This window comes from Cryptomeria japonica, chromosome 7 (genome assembly GCF_030272615.1).
Source record: "Cryptomeria japonica chromosome 7, Sugi_1.0, whole genome shotgun sequence".
NCBI classification, from domain to species: domain Eukaryota; kingdom Viridiplantae; phylum Streptophyta; class Pinopsida; order Cupressales; family Cupressaceae; genus Cryptomeria; species Cryptomeria japonica.
This window is the reverse complement of record NC_081411.1, coordinates 529,906,270-529,932,491: the sequence shown is the minus strand read 5'-3', so window position 1 is coordinate 529,932,491 and position 26,222 is coordinate 529,906,270.

Sequence of the window (26,222 nt, the reverse complement as noted above, 5' to 3'; positions counted from 1 at the left end):
TAGAGATCGGAGTCTCTTTGCCTATTTAAAATCATACAAATCTAACTGGTTTGAAAATCATCAACCATTTTTCCAAAAATTAAGGCAGAATCCTGTAAAGGTATGTAGGCATTACATATCTTTTCCAGTTCTTGCTCAGTCTCGATTCGCCTATGAGTTAGATCAGTATAGAAGAATGAAACATTGGATGTAAATGCAAGAATTCTTCCTCCTATCTCAATGGCTTTCCTTAATAGATCTTTGTTGAGGGATAAGGCAATTCTCCCTGTATCAATATCTTTCAATATCTATTCTCCCCTTTTCTTTCTGTAGTTCTTCTCTACAAAGGTTTATGTTGCTTCCTCAAGAGACTTGAGTTGGTCAGAGGCATCAACAACCAACTAGCCAAGCTTGCCATTGGGATTTGACAAGTTCCCTATAGCAGTTTTTGGTAGAAGGCTTGACTTAATGCCTTTTCAACTTCAACAGATTTCTCCTTCTCATTTTTCACTTCCTCTTTTTCCTTTTCCTGTTCAAAGGACTGATCAGCAATTTTCTCAATGGTTTTCTTCTGAGTAGCTTATGAAGCCTATGGAAGTTGAGTTGCCTCTTGCTGATCTTTTATCTGTGGGGGTGTAATATTCACACTTGGTTGTGTAGCTAGTATTTTCACTGCTTTAACCAATGATATAGTCGGTGGCTACTTATCTGGTTCAATGATATTTCCAGATAAATCAATGGTATCTTTTATATCATCAACAAAAATTACTAGATGGGTAGTAGTGTCATCCTTCTTCTTGGTAGGATAGACAATATCAGGTTGCACTATTACTTCCTCATCCATCTTTGGTCTCTCCATAGTATCTTGCTCATTGGCCTGTTGGGATTGCATATACATTGTTTGAATATTCCTTGCTATCTGATGAGTTTCCACTTCAACAGATTGCATCTTTCCACTTATTATTCTCAATCTTCTTGAATTAAAAGGAAATTAAGTTTTATAAAAAATCAAGCAATGCATTTAACTCATCTTTGGATAAATCAGGAAAATATTGAATACATACATCATCAATAATTTTTTTTTCTTTCTTCACAGCTTCTTCCCACTTATTCAAAAGAATAGAATATAAAGAATCAGAAAGTTCATTCTCAAGATCATGTGGTAATTGATTGTAATGACACAAACGGTTGATTACCTGCTGAACAATGTGTTCCTTCTTATCTTCATCAAATGAATCAAAATATTCTTTAACATTATCAAACCTATTCCTTCCTAATGTCTTCACCGTTCTCTCAAAATTAGACATAGGTTTGTAAGATAAAGCTTTAATGGGAATAGTCTGCTAAGAGGTGGCTTCAACTGGTTTGGCCTTCTTACCAGTTGCCTTTATTTTCTTGGGCTCTTCCTCAGTGTTAGTGTCATCAAATTATGGTGGGAGAATCAGTTGGCAACCTCTCTTCTTCATTGTAGGATGCTTTTTAATGTATACCTTAGGTGTCGGTTCCTTTTTAACTTGGACACTACATGTCACTCTCATTCTTGCTAACACTGGAGGTGCTTGCTTGGTCTTCTTCTTCTTCCCTTTACCACTACTAGGTGGAGCCCTACTGGTTGTAGCTTCTACAATTTGATCCTCAATAGTATTTAGTCTTTTCTTCTTCTTGTCCACTGGAGATGCTAATAGGTTATTGGTGTAACCAATTAGTAAGTCATAATTGACTTCATAGCTCATGTCTTCCATTTTTTCCTCTCTGGGTTCAATAGCTTCCATCAGACAAAAATCAGTGATGACTGTGAAAATGATGTCCTTAGCAAAGTTTCTCACCATATCTTCAGGTAGCCTAACCCTCATACTCATTTTCTTCTAAAATTCATTGAAGTACCTATTCATTGTAGCATAAAAAGTGTTCTTAATAGCCTTAATGTTGTTCTTGATCTGAGCAGTTACTGGTAGGTCTTTAGACCATTCAATATCACCAATTCCCCGTAGGAAATTCTGAAAGTGAAAGAATAATCCAATCAATAACTGACCAAATTTGAACTTCAAACTATTGTCCTTCTTGATTGACTGCAGGCTCAATAGTAACTGACTACTTATGGCCTCATAGAGGTCATAATCTATGTTTTTAGTAATCATCCTATAGGCTATATGTACTACAGCCGATGGCACACTGTTCATTCTACTGGAATAGAATATCTGGTAGCCTATAACCATAGTACCCAATTTAACCGTTGGATCCTTAATGTTATTAACAGAAAATGCATGCCCATTAGAGGTAGATGAGGTTAAAGTGGTTACTGTCTCTTTGGAAATTCGCCTCAACTTGGGAACTTCACCGGTTGACCAAAAACTAGTCACAACATGGATAGCTTCCTTGGTTATAGTGTGTGTTCTTTCCATATACATATTTTCTCCATGAACACAACTAAGAATAGCACCCAAATTTAGGGTTTGATCTGACCATTCTTATCAAACAGGGATTTCAATTGAGAATAGATAGACAATGATCCCAAATCTTCAATTTTGCAATCAATATAACCAGACGAATCTCCTTTTATAATAACACCTTCAGGAACCTGCGATAAATCATTGTAAGACATAACTTGTTCTGATTCCATAACCTCCATAGGTTCGGATGTGATCATTAACCTTTCTACTTGCTTAGAAGATGAAGCCATTCAAATAAACTCGATTTGAAGAGGATTTATAAAGAAATACCTTAATTCTCACGCACTGCCTCAATTACCAGTTGGTTATTCAAAAGCACACCAGTTCAACCTTCAATGATCTTCAAATCAGCTTAAATTACGCAATTCACAGCACAAATTCATCTAAGACAAGCTAGCAATTCTTTCTTCACTCTGCAAGTGCTCAAGAATTCTCTTCGAATGTATTTAGGGCAGAAATAACAAAGTAAAATTTTCTTATATCCTTTTTACCTACTATATTTAATGTCCAACCATTAGGGTTACAAACCCTAATACACCTCTTGTCGATACATTCACTATTAACAGGTGTAAAACCGGTTGATAGAGATATCAAGATTTCTCACAGAATGATTTAAAAATGCAAGCTTTCTTACCATTCATCTTTCAAGGAGTCTGGAAGTAGATTTACCGCTAGGCACCCCTTAGCCCTATTGAAAGGCTCAATTCAACGGTGTAGAATTCTCCACACTGGGTAAAGGATTAGGTTCTTTTGTAGGCATATCATCACTCTTCTTTTTCCAAATTTGATTAATCTCTTCTCTGGTTTCCTTAATATTTACCTTTAGCTTACCCTTCTGGTCTACAGAATGATTGACCGGTTTGTTCATTCTGGTTCTACATAACTTTTCCATGTGTCTCGGTTTATGACAATGATAGCAGGCCATTCCAGATGATCTCCAAGGTCCTACATTACCTCTTCTAGTTCTCCTTCTACAATTCATAGCCACATCACCAAAACTGTTACAGATGGTGCAAATGGCATTGGTTACCTTTTCCATCTCAAATGGACTAAATCGGTTGACATAGGGTCTCTACCAGTTCATGTTTCCCCAGTTGTCATAGATTCTCATTTTGTTACCATTAGGTCTTGGACTCATGTGAGGTATTGGATTATTTGCTCCATGTCTGCATTCAACTGATCTATGTCCATACATGTTGCATGTAAAACAATGACCTTCAAATCTCTTAGATACATACCTAGTATTAGCAATGTATCTTGTATTTCCATAGGGTCTGTTTCTACACACATTTGAAGTATGTCCAAGTTTATGACAGATAAAGAAAACATGTTTAAAATTTTTCTTACCAGTAGGCTTGTTAGCCTTAGGAGCAGTTTTGTCCTTGTGAGTGTTTCTCTTTGTTCTAGAAGATTCTCCTTTCTCAGATGTGTTAAAGCCTAGTCCAGATGTATCTCCTTTCATCCTTTGAGATTGGATCTACTCATCCCACATAGAAGTTCTTTTATTGAACTTCTCCAGCTTTCCATTAGTCTCAGTGAGTTCTCTGGTGAGATCTTCATTGTGTTTTGTAAGTCTCTCTCTTAGGGATGATGCCATTTCAAGATCTAGCTACAACGCTTCTTTTTCTTCTTTTTCAACATGCAAATGCTCATGCAAAGTTGCATTCTCTTATCTAATCTTAGCAATCTCATCATTTCTTTCTTTGACGAGATCTTCAATTGTCCTCCTAGCTTCCATCTTTTGACTCATGCGGATAGTTAAGGCTTCTAACTCTCTTCTCAAATTTAGCTTTTCACCGTTTAGTTTTTCAACTTCTTCAGCTAAAGAATCAATGTTAGCTTCATCTGAAGAAATGTTGTCAGATATCTCCAATAGTTGTTTAGTCAACTCTCTCATTTTGACTTGAGAAGCTTTAAATTTGACCCTTAGGGTTTCAAGCTCATCCTTGGTAGCATTAAGCACTCTAGCCATCTCCAAGTAACTCATATCTCCCATGGTGGCTTTAAGATTTCCTTCCAAGTGATTAGGCCTTAAAGAAGTTTGGCTTTGATACCAATTGATAGACTTATAAACCACTGAGAGGGGGGGGTGAATCAGTGACAACCAAATTAATACTACTTTGAACACAGACCGGTTGAGATACTTAACAAGTTTGCTAAACACTATGCATGCAATCCAAAATGATATTAAAGCATCCACCATAACACAAGTGTTTATATGTGGAAAACCCAAATGGAAAAAACCATGGTGAGATGGGAATTAAAAGCTAATTATCTATAGAAATAGATAACTGATTGATTAAGGTCTACAAAAATTCTCTGCTAGGAGTGAATCTTGTTAAAGATCCTTGAACTCTATTAGGAGCTATACCCTATTTTAAGGTAGTACCCTATTAGGAGTAACCTCAGTAGAGGATTTCTGAATCCAAACTAATGGATCACCTGGTTAGAGGATTTGTACAATGAAACTTTTTAGAGCTTACCTAGTTAGGGGATTTGACTGTTGTAGTGATTAGAAAACAATAGGTGGTGTGATCTAATAGTAGCACAACTTTCTTGAATAGATCCTCTTCTGCTCGCTCAAAACTGCATCACCAATTTCATCACCAACATATCTTGCAATGCCTTCAACTTCTATCTTGCAACATTCATCGTATGTTCTTGAATATAAATCATAATGTCATTATATAGACACTAGATTTCATGTCGGCTTAGAAATCATATCACAATTACCTAGGTGTAGTGTATCTAGACAATCAAAACATAACTCATCACAATTTACTGCCAAAATATCAATTAAGGGTAACTCATCATGGCTGGTGATAACTCATCACACAATCAATGAATACTGGTTGGAACACTGATATTGTTGTAGTGATATAGAAGAGGATCTATTCAAGAAATCATATCACAATTACCTAGGTGCGGTGTATTTGGACATTCAAAACATAACTCATCACAATTTATCGCCAAAATGTTGGTTAAGGGTAACTCATCATGACTGGTGATAACTCATCACACAATCAATGAATACTGGTTTAGAGTTAACCATTACTAATATATAAACTATTTGTCCTCAATTTGCTTCTTTGATGGTTTCTGCTAAATCTCCAAGTTGGTGTTAGGCCATTTCTGCACATACCGATTGTTTGCATATACCGGTTAGACATCTCCCAAAACCATCTTTGACAATACCGCTTGCAATACAAGTAACTTTGAATGTAATATCGGTTATTGTAAACATATGTGTGTATACATGTTCCATCAATGACAACAAATGAAGTCATCTATTACAATCATCATCAAGCCAACAATGGTTACTTGACACTTTTGCTCTAATTGATGATGCTCCTCTTCATGAGTTTTGGAAGATGCATCTTGTTAGCCTTGCTAACTAGATGATGAGTTTCTTTTTTCCTACACTACTAGAGATCATAGGAGGATTTTTGTACCAAGAGCTCATTAGTAATAGGCATACATTCTCTTTTTGCACCATCCTTGATGCTAGATCATGTGGAGGACACTATGCAACTTGGTGTAATCACAGATCTTGCAGTACCATGTTCTTGGCTAATTCTTCATAAGCCACACATGCAAAGGAAACTTGAAGACATGTGGAGGTCATAAAAGGAGTCTATGCATATTCTTATATGAATCATTGTGCTTCATCATAAGGATTGATTCATCTGCCTATCTCAAGCTACATGGATCTGTTGGGAGACTACCATTAGTATTTCACTACATTGCCTTATCTTTGGAGGATTGCTTCTATTAAGTGAATTGGCATGTCTTCCAAATTTCTACAGTTAGCTTTTTGATATGGAGGCATGAGCTAAATGGGATCTAGAATTTATAGTCACTCTTGATAAGGTATATTTCTTGACTTTGGTCATCATTTCTAGTTATGCATCAGTTTCAATAGTGACTTTCCTTGAAGGGATTCTAAAGAAACTCCTAGATTTGGTTGGTATCACTTCAACATCCATTTGGGGGTTTCCATTTCTTTGGTCATTGTATGCAATTTTTCAGTTAAAAACAAAAAGGTGAAAAAAAACAATGAAAAGAAAAAGAAAAAATGAAAAAGAAAGAAGGAAAAACAAAAGCAATAAAAGATCCAACAATGAAAACCTTCGGGATCCAACAATGAAAACCTTCGGGCATTGTTGACTAGTTAATATTTGAAAACCGGATTCTAGCAGATATTAAATACACAATAAATTCTTAGTGGTGAAAATTGTTTTAACAACACCATTAAGCAATGAGTGATTGAAAACTGGCTTGCCAGTGGTCACTTGTCGTTATCAAAATTGAAAAAAAACTGGAAAAAGGGAAAAAATGAAAAAATACAATAATTGGTGTTCTTGTTTCCCGTTAATCATTCTTTTTCAGGAACACTCAATGACTCCTACAGTTCTTTCATCCTTGGCACCTCCTATTTCTCACTTTTGTAGCTCTACTCTAATTCTATGTAATCATCATACCTTGATCATCTATACTATGTGCTACATGTTTAGTTGAGGTGTTTCTATGGCATTTACTACAAGTCATTTGTTCTACAATGCTTCAGTATGATGATGATGGCTCTTGAAGTTGCAGTCATTGTCACAATTTTTGGTTCCTTCTGTTGGTATACTCACGGCCAGTGCTTCAAGTCAACCAAAGATTCATCATTGCTGCATTCTGTTAGCAAACATACCTTGGCATAGATGGCGATGTGAGTTGGTACAACAGTCAATTTTATTTTTCATTATTTTATCTCTTAGCTTTATTAATGTTTCTTATTGTATTGATCATTCATGCAACACCCATACCTTGTCTCTCCTTGTTTCCCGAGGATGGTCAACCCTTTAAGTTGGGGGGAGGTACACCATCCTTATTACCATAATTTCACCCATTATCTTTATTATCTCATTTCTTCATCCATTATCCTTAATTATCCCTTTACATTATCTATTATTTCCATCCTACATAATCATTTGTATTACCTACCATTTCACCCATTTCACATAATCTTGTGAATCGTCAGATGAAATTCTCATGAAATTTTTTTTTGGCGGTATCAGTATTGGAAATAGAAAATTGCAAAAAAAATAGAGAAACAAAGCTTGTCATATGAAGCAAAGAAAGGGCTTTGTGTTTATACATGAGCTATAATAGTTAAAGGTGAAGATGAAGGCCATAGCTAAAAATCCAAAAGGCTACTTGTTCAAACTAAAGACCTCTTGATCATAATGATTGCACGGAGACATGCAATATGTTAAGTTGGAAGGAATGATGAGAGCCAATTACATCCCATTTTATACCATATTTTAGCTAATTTCTTATACCTTTGTGCCCATTTCCATAAGCCATTTTTGTTCCATATTATACCATTTTACTATTTTACATTGCATATGATTAAATATTAATAAGTGATATTTAATTTTGTTTGAGGTAGAATATGGAAATAATTATTGATTGTTTTGACTAATCAACATTATTATATTATGCTATGGAACATATAGCTTTGTGTATTTTAATATATGGGTGCAGATCTTCCTATCGCATTCTGGACAGGAACTATTGTGCATGATTGGTTGACTAGCAGATTATTTCTCTCAACTATTTTTCCATTGCCACGTCAAAAAGGATTTCAAAGACTGGATTCTACCTCTCTACATTTACCAACCAGATCTTCAATTATTGCTATGACTTCTTTCAACCATGAGCATGCATGTTTACTGTGTGGAGGAGAACCCATCATGGGCGTCATCAATTCCTTCTTTGGACACGTATTCCCTAACCATATGATTTCTATCTTATGTCTCTTCATTTCCACTGTGGATATTGAAATGAAAGGAATCTTGTGGTGGGGCAGAAATTATTGTATTTTTAATTGTTATCACTATTAAAACAAACCTTCTTCCAGTTGTTGAAGGAGAACCGTAAACCTTCCATTTTCCATTTTTGTGTGTTGTTGTGGATGTGAATTATTTTATGTGTGAACCATCATGCTGTGTATTGTCCACAAACCACGATGAACCATTTTGTATTAATTTAGAATCACGTTGGTTAAAGATTGTGAGCTATAAATATGTAATATCATCTCAATGGAGGGGGATATCATATAAATAATATAATATAGAGAGGGTCGAACACAGGTTTCTATAGGAAGATTTATTGTATGGAACATGTTCTTGCTATGACAAATAAAACAGTGCTCTTCTGATTACAACAGTGTAGAAAGGCAATTGTGTTCCATCACTGGATGTGCTGGGAAGACAAGGCCCACTTCTCAAAATGTCTAGTGATGTTTGTAGCTTAGATGTGTGTTTTATTTGAATTTTATTTGTCTATTATTTGAATTAGTTGAATCATAGAATAGATATCATGACTTTGTTAGTATAACTGTTTGTTTAACTTTATTTTTAAATGTTATTTGCAAGTGTGGTTTGCAGGTAGTTTATATCTATTAGTTGTTATTATTGTTGTTATTATGGATCGATGTTTCTATTTCTTTAATTTTTGTTGCCAGGAAGTGACAGTTCCTATCACCAGAATTGCTTTTGTTTGCTCTAGGTTTATTTTTGAGTGTTCTTGCTGCATTTATAATCACTCAACTCACAACTAGCACCCCTTGATGGCATATTGTCTGGACACCTTTCACAAGATTGCACCCCCAGATTGACATGTATAGACCATATGAATTCATTATAATGTATTAAATATTTCTTATTATTTGCCCCAGTGTTGGCCTATCATATGTTATGTGGTTTTTGGGGCCAACATAGAATTTGATTTTTTTTGTGGTTTTGATATATAAGATCAATTCATTTGATCATTTTGAGATGAGATGTGAGTGTGTGAATATTGTGTGAGTGATTGTGTGAAGTTTTGTGTGTGCAATTAAAATTTTTTGTGCTCTAGTATATGACAGAGCAGGAGAATAGAGCAGAGGGACAAAACATTGGGAGAAGACCTTTTGCACCTAACCAGAACTGCAATTTTGCATTTGTAGATTCTATTCTCCAGTTCAGACATTCTTGTTATCATTTGTAATCACTTGAAAGGCAGTGAGCCTTCCTCCAGGTTGTAGCCCTCTTTTGTAATTGAGTAGTGATCTCTAGGAAGTGTGCCTAAATGCATATGAATTCCCCTCTTGTAGTATTATTATACTCCTAATCATAGTATTATAATAGTGTGGGTCTCAATCCCATCACGATTTTTCTCTTTCTGGGTTTCCACGTAAAAATTTTGGTGTTATGGTTTTGTGTTTGTTTGCATTTAGTTTCTGCACTTTTCTTTTGTTCATTTGTATCTAGTGGTTTAAGAATCAATTTAAGAAAGTTGTTAATTGCAGAACACTAATTCAGCCCCCCTCTAAGTGTTCATTAATTCCAACAATTGGTATCAGAGCCCAGCTCCTCTAAGGAAGCTTAACAACTTGAGGAAGATCCAGGAGATTGAATCAATGGACTCTGGTTTGCAAAGACAACTTATTATGGCACTTGAAGACCTTGATGCAACAAGGAAATAAGAAAGTAACCTGAGAAGAAATTTGAGTGATGCTGAAAATTTTATTGAGTCATCGAAAGTACAAGTGAACACATCTAGAGATAATAGAAAGGAACTGATGGACAAACTTAAGGAGAAAGAAGAGAAATGCATTAATGATCAAGTTTTGAGAGACAAGACAAATGAATGTGAAAAACTTGCTAGAGATAATGTAGTCCTAAAAAATAAAATGAAATCCATTGTGATGAAGTTAATAAAGGAGATTGAAGACAGGAAGAAGAATGAAGAAAGTCTGACTCAGTCATTGAAGGATAGATCAGATGAATGTTGCAAATTTAATCATGAAAATGACCTACTAAAGCTTGAATTGATACAGTCCTGAAATAATAAGAAAGATCTTGAAAGACAAATCATAATTTTGAGAGATGAACTTACCACTGCTAATGAGTACAAAGAAAAAATCAACGCTAGCTCAACTAAGATGGATGAGATGCTGAAAAGTCAGAAGAACAAAGGTGATATGGGAGGACTTGGATTTGAGAAAGGAGAAAGCTTTGGATCTAGTCAAAACAATCATTAGAGGAATAAGAGATCTTTGGTAAGATAGCCTAATGCTTATAAATTAAATGGTAAATGTTTTGTTGGCAATAAATTTGGTCATATGGCAAGTCAATGCATAAATAGAGCTAATCAGAATAATTCATCATTCTGAAGATAATGTTTCATTTGTAATAAATATAGTCATAAATCGGTTGAATGTGGAAGTATGGTAAATATAGGAGAAATGTAAGATGCTATGCTTTTCAAAGATTTGGACATATTGCTAACCAATACAGATCAAAGGGAAATCAAGGTAATTTCAGGCCTAATCAGAGACACAATATTGTTTCTTATGCTTGCAACAAATCTGGTCATATTGCAAAATACTGTAGAAGAAATAATGTGAGAAAGAATGCTTTGAGAGACAAGAACAAAGCACTTGAAAAGGGAAAATTGAAGGTTGAAGAGATCAAAGAGAAACACAAGAAGATGGTTAAAAAGGAAGATTCAAATGCAACAAATGGGTGCACACTCGATTCCGGTGTTGGAACCTCATCGGGTAAATAAGGCATTTGGTGTTAGGGGGAATCTTCTCATGCAAATCCTTAAAACCCCCTTTCTAAGATCTATAACTGACTATGGTAGGTTGAAGATGATTGTATATGGTTGTGGAGATGATCCGGCTAAGAGATATCCAAAAGATTTGATGTTGATATGATGCTCCGATACAATGTTCATGAGTTTCAGGGCATCCAGAAGAACATTAGGGTTGAGAATTTATTGCACCTTAAAGTTAGGTATTTGAAGGATTAAAAGGAATTTTAACATTCATTTCTCACATTGCGTGCGAGGCGAAAGATCAAAGAAGTGTGGTGAAGAAGATTATGTAGCTAAAACAAAGCTTGAAATGATTCCATGAAGATTTCTTGCATTTGGTTGAAGTCAAAAATTATTTTCTGAAGTTTGAATATATTTGTTCATAACCTAAATTTTGATAATGAAACCACTTGGTTCTGGTGTGGCGACTCTATTGGTTGTCGTGATAACTGATGGGGAAAGGATGAAATTCAAGAAGCATCCATACAAATCAATGGAAGATGATCTGAATGATGCATTCTCATCTATTTCGTACGAGGTATTGCATGTTGAGGACACTAGGGCATATATCCACTGCAATATTGAGGAGCTTGGAAATGCAAAAATGCTATCACTTTATACCAAGCACATGATTGATGGTATGGGCAATCTTAAATCCAATTTCAAATCTTTGCATGATAAGAGTTTCATTCAGTTTGTGAACTTTTTGGCTTTCTATGAACCTGAATACGTTAGGTACATTTTGAGTAGGGTCCATGATGAATTTATATGGCTTGATAAACCTTACAAGATCACCAAGAATGCAATCCAAGTCATACCATGTTTGAATGCAACTGGTGAAGTCCGTGGTTTGAGAAATGTAAAGAACACAGCAGTGACAGAGGTAACCGGTTCACAACATGATAGCACATCGATGACAATTAGTGATATTATTGAGTATGATGTGAGATTTATGTCCATGGTGATAAGCTACAAGGTATATCAATCTAGTAGGGCAAACTCAGCCTCCGGTACAACAATTTATGCAGCATATCAAATTCTTAAGGAGGACAACTTGTATGACCTATGTGAAGTACTTTTGATTGAACTTCTGGGCAATTTGAAGAAGATTAAGCAGGATAAGAAGAATGTCTTTAAGTTTGGCACTTTGATTATCTATTTGGCCTTCTACTTCATGAATGAGATCCCTAGTATAGGCAAACTTCAATGGGCATATGACAAACCAGTGGTGGTGAAGATCAAGGAAGCCTTACAAGGATTAGGAGATGCTCAAGCACAAAAAGGTATCCTATGGGGTTACTTCAAATCCTTCTAAGGCATGATGCAAAGTAGGGAAAGGATCCTGATGAAAATTGTGGAGAAGTATGAGGACACCATATTCTTCATGGTGGAAATTGACCAATGTCTAATGGAAGTTTTTGAGCCAAGGACAGTATGGATCATTCCCATGGGGTATGAAGTTGATGCTAATACTCTTGACATATATGCTCAACATCTTTTGAGCAAGTCAGTGGATGAGAATGAAGAAAGTTTTGGGACTTATAAGAAGAAAATTTTAAGCTTGCATTCTCAATTTACCAAGATCGGTATGCAGAAGAGAGTGAGGAAAGAGGTAGAGTCACTGGCTGAAGATATGGGCATTACAAAGGAGCAGTCCACAGGGCACGAGAGAAGAATATCCTGAAAGAGGAGGACATGGTTCAACCAAAGAAGAATAAATCGGTGACTCCTCTGAAGCCAATTCAAACAAAGTCAGCACCCTCCTCTGATGCTCAAAATCATGTCCCTCCACCTAAGCCTCAAACCAAATCATCTGGTGGAGGATAGAAAAGAAAGAAATGGAAGCCTAAGAGAGTCTATGTGGCAGCCACTACAGAGGAAGAGACAAAATTTGATGAAGCAGTGAGGGAAGTGAAGAAGACTGCTACCTTTGCCAAGGTAGACAAGAAGCCACCATCTGATGTAGGACAACAATCTAGAAGACCTTGACGTAGAAAGAAGCCCAAGTCTGAACTTGATGAAGCTCTAAAGTCTGGGAAGCTAGAAAGTAACTACACTATTGTGCTCCCCATTTCATTAAGTCAGATAGTTGATGAAGTAGTAAAGGAAGGGAACTTGAAGCATATAACTAAATATTATGAGAATTGTGATGAGAATGATCAAAGAGAAATAGAGGAAACCATTCTAAAGTACATGAATGTATATAGCAAAGCCCTGATAGAATTATCATCTATGCTTCCAAAGAGTTTATATGAAATTTTGGATGCCAACAGGCATATGACTAGTTTATAAGAGGAGAAAATAAAAGAGTATGTACTGGTTAATTTGTTCTCTATAATTTCTAAGAGTGAAGTTGACAGAATTCTTAACATTGTGAAGAGAATATTTAGAAGCAAAACAAGAGTTAATAAGATCATGCTCAAAAAAGTTGATGAAGTGGCTAAGGAAACAAAAAAAAATTTGAAACAAGTTTTGGAAGAACACAAATATGAAGTAAATCCAGTAAAGGATGACACCCCTCCAAAAATGCATACACAAGATGATACCTCCCTTCTGGATGAGTAGAAAAATGTACAAGATGCAGTTGGAGATGATACTGCTGATAATTAGAAGGTTACTAACTCTGGTGAAGCTGATCAAACTCCTTTGGTGATAAATGTTGAATTTGAGAAGGCAACTGAGGATGTTGGAAATGAAAAGGGTGAAGATGTAGAGAAGAGAGAAGTAGCAGAGAAGGTAGAGAAGGAGAATGATGGAGATAAGATTGAACATGTTCTAGTGGTAAGAGACACTATGGACAAGGGAAAAGAGATATACAAGAGGCACTAGATGAAGGCAGTAAGATATACAAGTCATGTCTTCTTTTGCCTAAATTCACAATTGAGATAGATAAGAAGATCAGGGCATGTGAAGGAAAGTTAGCCTATATATCTCAATCCTATGCCCCCCAATCATTTTTTGCTAGTAATTATGAAGCTCAGGTGATAGCTCTACTTGAAAAAATCAAAAGCCTAAATCAGGAAAAAGAAAAAGTAGTTGGGAGAGTGGGAGAACTCAAGAATCTAATAACTCCCCGGTTGGACACCTTGCTGAGTAGTTAGTAGGATGCTATGAATGCTTTGAATAAAAGTGTTCCAATAGACCTTAGAGGAGTCAAGATGCATTCCTATCTATTTATTTCTCTTATAAACATTTTGGAGAGCTTAAAGAAAGGTTGGGATGATCACCTGCAGTCCATGAAGACCATTTTTGTAGACATCTTTAAATTTATGTAAACTATTAAGTATACCCTTGTACATAAATTTTGGCGAACTCCTATCTTTGGCATTATTGTCAAAGTGGGAGAGAGAGAGAGAGAAATGAAAAATGATGTATATTCTTAGGGGGATCTTGTTGAGCTTATTCAGTTGTTACAATTTTGAAGTTTTGCAGTGACAATGTCATTTTTTATCAAGTGTTGCCATCAATACCAAAGGGGGAGATTGTTGGCAAGAGACACTGTACCAGTAGAGATTAGTGAAAGAGAAATGTTTTTGAGCTGTCATTGATGGCAACTCAGATCAGATATCACATCCGGTATATGGAGATTTATTATACTAGAAGTTTGATATTCATTAATGCTTGAGTCTAGAAGGTGGAATACAATATGCATCAACGTATAAGTACATTGGTGCAGATCTCCATTTTGGTTGCGGTGAATGAGTTAGTTGATTGGATGTTGGAAGCAACTTGTTTCACAATCCTAGCCTTCGGTATTGATTCTCATGCAAGATAGAAGATTCGGTATCTAGTAATTCAGGAAGAACAAAGTTATTTTGGTGTTGCATGTGGTGCAGAATCTTTGGGATGATTTTGGTGATTGGTTTTGAGTTTGAGTTTGTCAAGCTGACATGTGTGAAGGTTATTATCAATTTGTTTAGGTCTGCATATGTATTGGTAATCAAATTGAGCCAACTTATGGTTACACTTTTCATGTTGTGTTCCATTGCTATTTTTGGGGTCGAAATGGAATTGATTTATTTTGATGGTGTGGATATATAAGACCAAGTCATTTGAGCATTTTGAGATGAAATGTGAGTGTCTAAAGATTGTGTGAGTGATTGTGCAAAGTTTTGTGTGTAATTGAAAGTTTTGTGCTCCAGTATATGACAGAGTAGCAGAACAGAGAAGAGAGACGAAATGGTGGGAGAAGACCTTTTGCGCCTAACCATAACTGAAATTTGGCATTTGTAGATGCTATTCTCCAATTCAGACATTCTTGTTATCATTTGTAATCACTTGTAAGGTAGTAAGCCTTCCTCTGGGTTGTAGCCCTCTTTTGTAATTGAGCAATGAGCTCTAGGCAATGTGCCTGAATGCATGGGCATTCCCCTCTTGTAATATTATTATATTCTTGATCACAGTATTATAATAATGTGGGCCTCAATCCCACCATGGTTTTTCCCTTTCTGGGTTTCCACGTAAAAGTTCTGGTGTCATGGTTTTGTGCTTGTTTGCATTTAGTTTGTGCACTTTTCTTTTGTTCATTTGTATCTGGTGGATTAAGAATCAGTATAAGAAAGTTGTTAATTGCAGAACACTGATTCACCCCCTCTCAGTGTTCATTAATTCCAACAATGCTAAAGTAATAGAAAAATTGTCTACAATGATTGGTTGATTGGAAAAAGATTATGTTGATGGTCATTCATTATGATGTGTCTGTCCACATGTGCATTGGGGAGTAGGAAAGATGTTTTTTTAACATTTCTTGGACACAAAATTTCACCAACATGTGGACGTGGACATGTGGATTGACACGTGGACACCATCTAGTTGTTGAGTCTTCAAGAAGGGTATCACTGAAAATTTGGTTATGTTATAAATTGCCTATGTAGCACCAAGATTGTACCATTGATTGTGATTCTAAATTAATTAAAAATTCAAATATAAAAAGTTTTTGTTTTTTAATTAATTATTAAGCATGGTCAATGGTACAATTTGGGTGTTGGATAAACTATATCATGGACTTCCACATCAACTCAATGGATCAATTGAATGCGATATAGACTTCAACGACAACCCAATGACTCCCAAGTGGGACCATCACTTAAGAGTGACTTAAAGCACATTCTTTAAATATGAAGTTACTAGGACATATGAGGGGACTTACAAGCAATGACACATGAATTAGGCAAATAAAAACATGCATGTGAAGACTAAGAAAAAAATATACCAACCAGTAAAATAACAAAAGCCTTAGCACGGGGCTGGTTAACACAATGAGATAAAACCCTTAGAGACAACATAAGAGGATACCTTACTAGTTGAGCCAGTCAACTGAAAATTAAAACAAAACCTTGCCTAAGGTTATTTGAAAATTTTAACCCAAAACATTTTATGCAACCCATCAATTAATATTAGTACCTTCTACCAAATCTAGGATTATGCTTAAAACCCAACCAACTCTTTATCATAACATAAAATAGAAATATAAAGGGCAATGAAAAATGTTAAAGAAAAAAATGATACATACAATATCTTGTGAAAATAAGGGGGTTTTTAATTCAGGCTCTGTAATGGGAGGGGTTGACAAGAAAGGAGTTAAGGGCAATATTTTTTGAAAATAGGGGGATTTTTTAGTATGCCATGAATGCACGTGATATAACCCAGGTTCAATAAGTGAAGCCCCTATGCTTTTGTAGATCGATCAAGTTTTGGTTGCATGTTGAGTTTTGTCATGGTGCAAATTTTGTCAAGTGTTTCAATCAATGACAAAGGGGGAGATTGTTGGAAGTATGCGTTGTTGTGGTTGTCATTGATGTCAAACTTGTTGTTCCAGATAGGTGTTGGTCTAAAATGTATGTGGTGTAGAGATATCTTGATGTGTTGGTGATGTAGGTGTTCATTGATTGTTTCAAAAGAGTTTAGGTCTGTAACATATTGTTGACGTTGTTTGTTATTGCTATATTATTTGGATATAGTTTTGGTATCATAGATATGATAGTTTTGTGGTTTGAAAATATCTTTATGTTCTTCAGATGTTGTGGCATTGTTTATATCTAGTTATGATATTCTATGTTAGATCTATCCTTAGGTTCGGATATTTTTTGTGGATGATTAGATGATGTGTTATGGATCTTACTGTAGCGTGGGGAGATCCAGATTTGAGTTATTTGCATTGGAGATTATTGTTTGACTGTTAATTGCTTATATGGATGTGTAGCATGTTGATATGATGTTTGTTATGTTCTGGTGATTACAGATTGGTGATTTGATCTTTGGAAGATGTGTTTTGGTCCTTTATTTCCCCTAGAGTGGATCAGAATGTGTGTTTTTGGTCTAGAAGGTATATTTTAATTCTAGCCAACTTGGTTCAAGTTTTGATGATCTATCTTGTATATAAGGAAAGTGTATATGAGTAAGTTGTATGGTGAGAAGAAGAAAAGTGAGAGTGTGGGAAGAAGAAATGAAGTGTGTGCAATTCAATGAAGAGAAAAGAAGAGTTGTGCTCAAATGATATGCAAGCTATGTTGAGACTATGGCAGAGTGTTGACGGTTGAGGTCTGAGTTGTGCATGTTGATGTTAGTCACTTGATGCAAAGTTCAAGGACAACTTCATGATCAAGAGATCCTTCTTTTCAATTCATTTTTGTATCTTGCCATGTTGTAGTTAGCTTTAGGTTTTGCAAACTTTGTCCTCTTTTGTATCTTGCTCCAAGAGAAGTTAGCCTTGGTTTGCAAGTCTAGAGCAATGGGATATTTTTATTGTAATCTAATATACATAGTGGATATATTTTTGTGGGCAAGTCACCATGGTTTTTCCCTGTTTGGGTTTTCCACATGGAAAATCTTGGTGCTCATATGTTGGATGTGTATTGTTGATTAATTGTTTATGTGTTGCATTATTTTGATTAATTGTTTATATGCTACATTATTTTGGTTTAGACTAATTCACCCCCCCCTACCCCCTCCTCCCACTCTTAGTCCTGCCTTGGAATCAACAAAAAAAATTTATAAGATTTTGATGATTTCTAGTATTTGGTTTGCAAGTCATCTTATTGTTAGTCTATTGCATCCAGCCATGTTGCTTCTAAAAGTTTTGTTCTAGAAGTGTTGTTTCTTTATTTCAAGTTCAATATCGATTGTTTCAAGTCCACATGTGATTTCTCATGTTTTTTATTGTTCATCCCTTGTTAGAAGTTTGGTACAATTTAAATTAATGTTTCAACCTATAGACACCTAAATTTGGTTAATTAATTTAATCAAATTTAAATCATTTTCTTCTAATTAATTAATCTAATTAATTGATTATCCCATCCTCCTACTTAATTAATTTAATTAATTGATTATCTCATCCTTCTAATTAATTAATTATCCTTGTTCTTCCATTCCATTTGATTAATTATCTTTAATTAATTAAATATCTCTTTTCCCAAAACCACCATCGATTAATTAATTTAATTAATTAATTAGACTCAAATCCTATTTGAGCACATGCCTCCTAACTTTCTTCCAAGCCTCCCCCCAATCATATCCTAACCAACCCTATGCTTCCAACCCACTTCTCTAACCTAGTCATCCCTCCAAATAACCTTATCCTATCCATTCTAACCTCCCACACATGTGTGCAAATCCTAACCTCTTTTTCCCCTTTTGAGGAAAATATCCTATTTTGGGTGGTTTTGCCCAAAATAGACATGTGTCCTTGGGAACACATGTCACCCTTCCTATTTTTAGGTGGCTTTTCCCAAAATAGACATGTGTCCACATGGACACATGCCACTCCTTTTCTTCCTAGTTGAACCACTTGTGCTTTTTTTTAAGACAAGTGTCTCCTCTTCACACCCCCTCTCCTTCTTCTCATCTTCTATATAATCCCTACATTTTTAGACCAAATCCTCTCTAATCCACATTTTCATATCCATATCATCACTCTGCCAAAATTATCTCTCACCATATCCATTATCATTTTCATCAAATTATGGAGCACAAGGGTGAACTCACAATAATGGTTCCCACTTTTTTGCCACTTTTGACAATGAGAGGAATATTTTTAAAATAATCTTCAACTTCCGACAGCTATAACTTTTAAACTATTAAGAATTTGAAGATGATGTAAATTAGTGATTTGTAGAATTTTCTCTATAGATTATATATATATATATTTTTCAAATTTTTTTGATGATTTTTTTTTTAATTTTTCCATCTCTTTCGAAAAGTAGTTTTTTACAACAAACTACATTTTTTAAGAGTGATGTGCCTCCCGAAATGCATAACTTTTTTTCTATAAATGATAAAAACTCAATTATTTTGAATTTTGGTTTGTAACATCAATATCTAGGGCTTGTTGTTGGTTTTATTGTGATATGTTAAATATTTTTTATTTTATTAAGTTTTGTAGTCCGACTAGTTATAATTCAAACATAGGTTTAAGTTTGAATACATAACCTGTTCTATATATATCAAAATTCAATTTTATTTTATTTTGTTAGAAAGAAGACATCAATACCTGGGGCATAGATATTTTTTAGAATTTTTTTGAATTAGTTTCTTATTTTTCCCAATGCATTGAACAGAGAAGTTCATGTTCGGTGAAAAATCAATATTCCATAAAATTAAAAAAACAAGAACAAAATAAATTCACAATGTAATAAAATTATACTCATTAGAAAGCTTTCTCTGAGCACTACCATCTTATATTTTTGGGTTATCAAGATTCTTTCATTTGTGCTTTGAGCCAGTGGTCCGAAGGCAAAAACTTCTCAGAACTCTGAAAAAATTTGGGGAGAGATCTCTAAAAAGGGGGTTCGAACGAACAATGGTTCGAGCGAAGGGGGGTTTGATCGAACCCCCCGGGCAAAATAATGATGTGTACTTTCATGTAATGACTAGGTTCGAATGAACCCAACCTTTTGTAACTGTCAACATTCGTTCGAACCCTAACTGACCCAATTTTTTTTTTTTTTTTACATTTTTGTACAGTCATATAAATATACATAATTTTTTTCACTTTTTTACACACAAATGATTAAAACAATTTGCATTTTTGGATAAAAGAAGACATTTAAAAGTTATTTTGAGGGAAATAATTTGGAGATATTTGAAGGTTATTTTAAAAGCATGGGGAACAAGAAGAGAAGGAAAAATAAGACTTCAAGGAATTATTCTCCGAAACGGAACAAAGAAGGCAAAGATAGCATGATGCAAGTATGCATTTTTATTTTTATTTCTATTTAATTTTATATGTATTACGTACCAAAAACTGTGTTTATTTGTTAGTATTAGTTAAATATTTTTTATCTAATATTTTTATGAAAATTATTTTAAACAATATTAATTATATTAAATTAATTGAATTAATTTAATTTATATAATAATTATATCTTAATTAATTCTAAATGATGTTATTTTTATGTAATTAATTGGAAAAAGTAGGATTAAAAATAATCTTATTTTAATTAAAAATAATTATGCTTTAATTTGAAATAATATGTGTATTTGCAAATTTCAAATTCCATTAACTTGTTTGTTGTGTAGTTGACATTTTCTCTCCCCCCTTAAGTCCATTTATAATAGATCATAGTTTTAATTTAAAATTTAGATCTTTAGGACCCCTCTCTTTCTCATTTATTATTTATAATTTATAATTTAATTTAGATAGTCCATAAATATATAATTTAATTTAGATTTTGAAACCACGTGTCTTTATAGTTTAGCAAACACTTCAATTGGTGCTCTAAAATTAACAAACTTGTCTTTTGTGTCTTCAGCAATAGGCTCTTTTTGTTTTATCCTTAGAAAGGGGCTTTCCTCTCGAGTAGCCCTTAAGGCTTGGTGAGAGGGAACGACCCAAAGTGGTAACAAGCTAAAGCCAAGCTCTTCCAAGCCACTATAAATAAATGTGTTTGTGACAAAAGTTGCAAGCAATGGGTGTTACATGCTGCTATAACGATGTTATGACTCCCCATAAACCTTATAGAATGCAACCTCTATAGGTTGGGAGGCCTTCCATTTAACAAAGTGTAACACACTACTGATTATAGCCACCCGAACGAATGCCCTTACTAGACACCTTTTGTGTTAGAAGCCAAAAACCTTCTAGTTGTTGGCGCAAGAGGTCAGGCCTCTGAAGTAGATCACATTTTTATAGTTCTTAGTAGAGATACAAAGTTTGTCATGGGGAGTTTTCGTGGGGAATGGTGCTTGGCTGCCCTGGAGAAGTGAGTGTCGTGGAGGGGAGCTTGTGGGGTCAAGCACCTAAGTATCAAGCTCTGAATTGTGTAGCTTGAGGTAACCCCCCAAGTGAGATTCAACAACTACTGTCTCGTCCAACCCTAGGATTTGTGTTTGTGTGATCAAAACAATCAAACACTTTTTAAAAAAAAACATTATCTCTTCTTTGTTTTCAAGTGTATGCAAAAATATTTCATATTATACTTGAGTCCCCTTAAAACCTATATTATGTGATACGAGGACCTATTATGTGATATTAAGACCTATCATATGAGATAATACCTATCTTAAATATGACATAATAGAACCTATTATGACATAATAAGTCTTATTGTGACTTAATAACATGACCACGTATGCAAAAACATTTCATATTATATACTTGAGTCTGGGCCTTAAGACCTATATTTATGATATATTAGGGCCTATTATGTACATGTGATAAATCAATGACCTATTATCACATAATTTAGGTCCTAATATCACATACATTAGAGGTCCTAATATTTGCATAATATAGGTCTTAAGGGGAGTCAAGTATAATGTGAATTTTTTTTTGCATATGTGTTCATGTATTAAGTCAAAATTAATAAGACCTATTATGTCGTAATAGGTTCTAACTTATATCATATTTGAGACCTACTAAATTTCATGTGATAGGTCCTTTAATATCACATAATATATTTGTCTTAAGGGGAGTCAAGTATATTAATGTGAAATGTTTTTGCATACATGGTCATATTAAGTAATAATAAGGCCTATTATGTGATATTAGGACTTATTATGTGATTATAGGTCTTAAATATGACATAAATTTAGAACCTATTATGTCATAATAGGTTCTATTTATATGACTGGACGTATGTAAAAACATTTCAAATTATACTCAAGATTCCCCTTAATACCTATATTATGCAAATATTAGGACCTATTACATGTGATATTAGGAGGTCTATTATGCAATAATAGGTCTTAAATATGACATAATAGTCCACCTGTTATGACATAAATTTTAGGTCTTACTAAATGACTTGAAAATTTGGTTTCAAATTAAACTTGGAATTTCATTGCATTAAAAATATTCTCTATCATCTTAAATTATGTGCAGAACGGGCTCGTGAAGAAGGGAGTTCTCAAGCGAGAGTCGAGGTAAATGAACCTATTGAAGAACACAATATAGTTGATGAACATAGGGAGGAGCTTGCCCAAGTTGAACCAATGGAGGTTGAAGGAGAGGGGTCAGGCTCCTTACCTCCTACCACCGGTATGGATGGGCATATTGTGGATCTAGCTAAATAGGTGAAGAGAAATATTTCTTATAAAAATTTATATCATTTACTTGAAATGGATGTGGATGAGTTGAAACATCTCAGTGAAGAACCTAGACATACTAAAAGGAGGTCAATGAATAAAAGTTCAAAAGAAATAATGTCTCATTTCTACAATCTTGATACTACACTAGAGAAAGCTCAATTGTTATCAATTGTACTTACTCGTAAAGACTTAATAGATCCACTAAAATTGTTCGGTATAGATACAACAAGTCAAAAGAGGAAAACTTCTCAGCTACAAAAATCTATTGTTGATAATGTTAAGAAAGGTTTGGTGAACATTGGTAAAAAATCTCAAACAGTAGATAAGAACATTTCAAGAAGAGCGATGTTGACATCTTTAGTAAATGAAAGATTGCCTCAAAAAAGACAAATCTCTTCACTATCATTTGAGTTTGGTTTTAGTAGAAGGACAATATCAAAATATGTGAAAAGGAGAAAGAGTTTGGATGATACTACTTTAGAAGGGAATTGGGCAATTATGTGTAGAGCTCCTTGTTCTAATAGAATTGAAGATGTTGTTAGGAACTTCGTGACAAGTTTTTGGAATGATAATACTCGTCCTTCATCAAACAATAGAGATGTTATCAAGGAAAGGATTGGCCCTGATCATTATGATCTCCATGTAAAACATTGGTTAGACACAACAAAACATGAGTTGTATGTGTTGTTTACTAAAACAAACCCTCATATAAAGATTGGACAAACCATGTTTAAACGATTAAGGCCATATTATGTGAAGGTAAACAAAGTCTTCGAAACTTGTTGTTGCCGTTATCACATCGAATTTGATCTATACTATCAGGTGTTTCAAAAGATTAGAGAAGATAGTGATGGTTATGAAAACGCTCCTCCTAAACAAACAAGTCAATTCATAGCATCCATCTTATGTGATAAATTAGATGATAATGCAACCGGTCAAATAAATTGCATAAAAGGAATTTGTGGAGCATGCGGGGAGTTGGCTAAATTTTCTTTGAGAGATGAAGATACTGACATGAGGAAGATGGTAAATTGCAAGAATTACAAGTACAAAAAATTTGAAACAAAATTTGGAAAGGAATCTACAAGGTTAGATTATGTAGAAGAGGAAATACCTATTGGAACATTTATGGAAAATTTTCGTAAGTTGATAGAACCATAGATATGCCATGGTTTTTTTGCCAAGTGGCAAGCAGAACAATTTAAAATATTAAGAGACACTTTCCCACTTGGAACTATTCTATCTGTAGTGGACTTCACAGAAAATTACTCTTTTGCACATCAAAAAGAGATTCAATCAAGGTATTACTTTTCAAAGCAAATCACTATTATGATGCATGTGTGTTATCGACATGCACAAATGGATTTGGATAGTGTTGATAGTGTAGACACCTAAAATTGTCATGTCTAATTAAATAAATATTTTATTTATTTAATTATCTAAGCCTAATTCTTCTATTAATTAAATAAATCTTTATTTATTTAATTAATTCATTTATCCTCTTCTAGCCTTATTTCTCATTTAAATAAATACATTTATTTATTTAAATTATCCCTTTCCTAAATTAAATAAATATTTTATTTATTTAATTGTCCTGCTTCTTCTATTAATTAAATAGATCTTTATTTATTTAATTAATTCATTATCTTTTTCTACACATGACACATGTCATTCATCTCTTAATTCCTACACTACCTACCTCTTTCATTATTTTGGTATTTCTTATACCTACCCTTTAATCCTAGCCGACCTCTCTTTTTACACCTCTCAATCTTAACCCTCCATTTCATATTGTGTCTTCTATTTAAGGAGATGCTTTCTTCATTGTCAAACCCTAATCCCTAAAGAGACATGCCTAACTACTTGATCAATTGACTAGACTACAATTCTACTTGCAACCACATTCCGTTCTTTGTTGAGCTCTTGTGCATACAAAAATCTGAGAGCAAGCATATCAAACAAGATCAATGGAGATAGGAAGAATGGAGATCTAAACCCTAGTGGACATGTGATGGTATAATCTTTGTGATTTTGAGTTATTTTGCATTGTCTTAGGTTATCTTCATATGTTATGGTGGATCTTCGTTCATTGTTAGGCTAGGGTTTGGTGGTTGAATCCATTTTAGTCTTTCAATATTGTTGTTTATTGCTATCCATTTTCACCATATACATTTTGGCACGCCCGGTGGGACTCTTGTCCCTTTGCATTTAACATTTTTGTTGCAGATTTTGCATTTTTGAAGTTGCAGATCGGACGATTTCGACGACATTTTAGGTTTTTTCCGCGTCTGCGAGTGTTCGGATCACGTTTTTGTATTTCAGAGGCGTCTGTGATATCTTGGATCGCGTCTGTGTTTCTGTCATTTTCTATTTTTGCAGGTTTCCGAAAGTCGCGTCTGTGATTCCGAATCGCGTCTGTGCATCATATTATCGCGTCTGTAGAAGAAAGAGGCGTCTGTGTTCTTAGATCGCGTCTGCGAATCACAGAACCGCGTCTGTGTCGGACAGACGCATCTGTGTTTGGTATAACAGCGTCTGTGCATTCTTTTTTGCAAATTTTTCAAGTTTTTCGATTCGGGTTTTCGGATTTTGTACTTAGGGTTCCAGATCTGGTTTATTTTTGGCTAACCTTTTGCAGATCTAGCTAACCTGATTTGTGCAGCTTGCTTTGGAGGCAAATACGTTTTTGTTGAAGGCCCCTTTTCACAAAGTCTTTTTGGGTTTTCTAAAATTTACCTAACTTGTGTGCTTGCAGGAAGGGGTTATCATTTGAAACAACCCAAACTACTAACAATTTTGTTGCAGAGCCTTGGCTAGGGTTTTTGTAATTTTATTGTGTGCCTTGTTTTCATAGCTTAGCAAACACTTCAATTGGTGCACTAAAATTGAACCATTGTCTTTTGTGTCTTGAGCAATAGGCTCTTTTTCTTTATTCTTTAGAGGGCCTGTCTTCCCGTGTGGTCATTAGGACTACTAGTGAGAAGAGAACGACCCAAGTGGTAGCAAAAGAAAAGCCATCTTCTTCCAAGCCACTATAATCAAATGTATTCATGGTGAAAACTATGAATAACGTGTGCTGATTAGTTCATACCGACACTATGTCTCCCCATAAACCCGTTTGATCAAATTTATTTGATCATTTGTAGGGCGTAACCCCTACCGGCTGGGAGCCTTCTGTATTTACAGAGCTGAAAGTGCCGCATGTATGGCCACACAAGCGGATGCCCTTACTAGCACCTCATTGTTTTAGATGCCCAAATCCTTCTAGTTGTTGAGGCAGGAGGTCGGACCTCTGGTAGCGGCCCACACACATACGGTTCTTAGTAGAGATACAAAGTTCGCCATGGGGAGTTTTCATGGGGACTGATGCTTGGCTGACCCGAGAAGTGAGTGCCGAGGGTGGAGCCAGTGAGGTCAAGCATCTAAGTATCCGCTCTGAATAGCGTAGCCTCGGGGGTAAAACCCCATGTGGGATCAACAATTATTGTCCTGGCCAGCCATAAGAATTGTGCTTGACTTATGATAAACATTCAAACAATCAAGACAAAACAGCAAAACATTGTGTCTTTTGTGTCTTCAAGTGTATGCAAAAAAAAAAAAAAAACTTTTTACATCAAACAACACACTTTTTGGAGT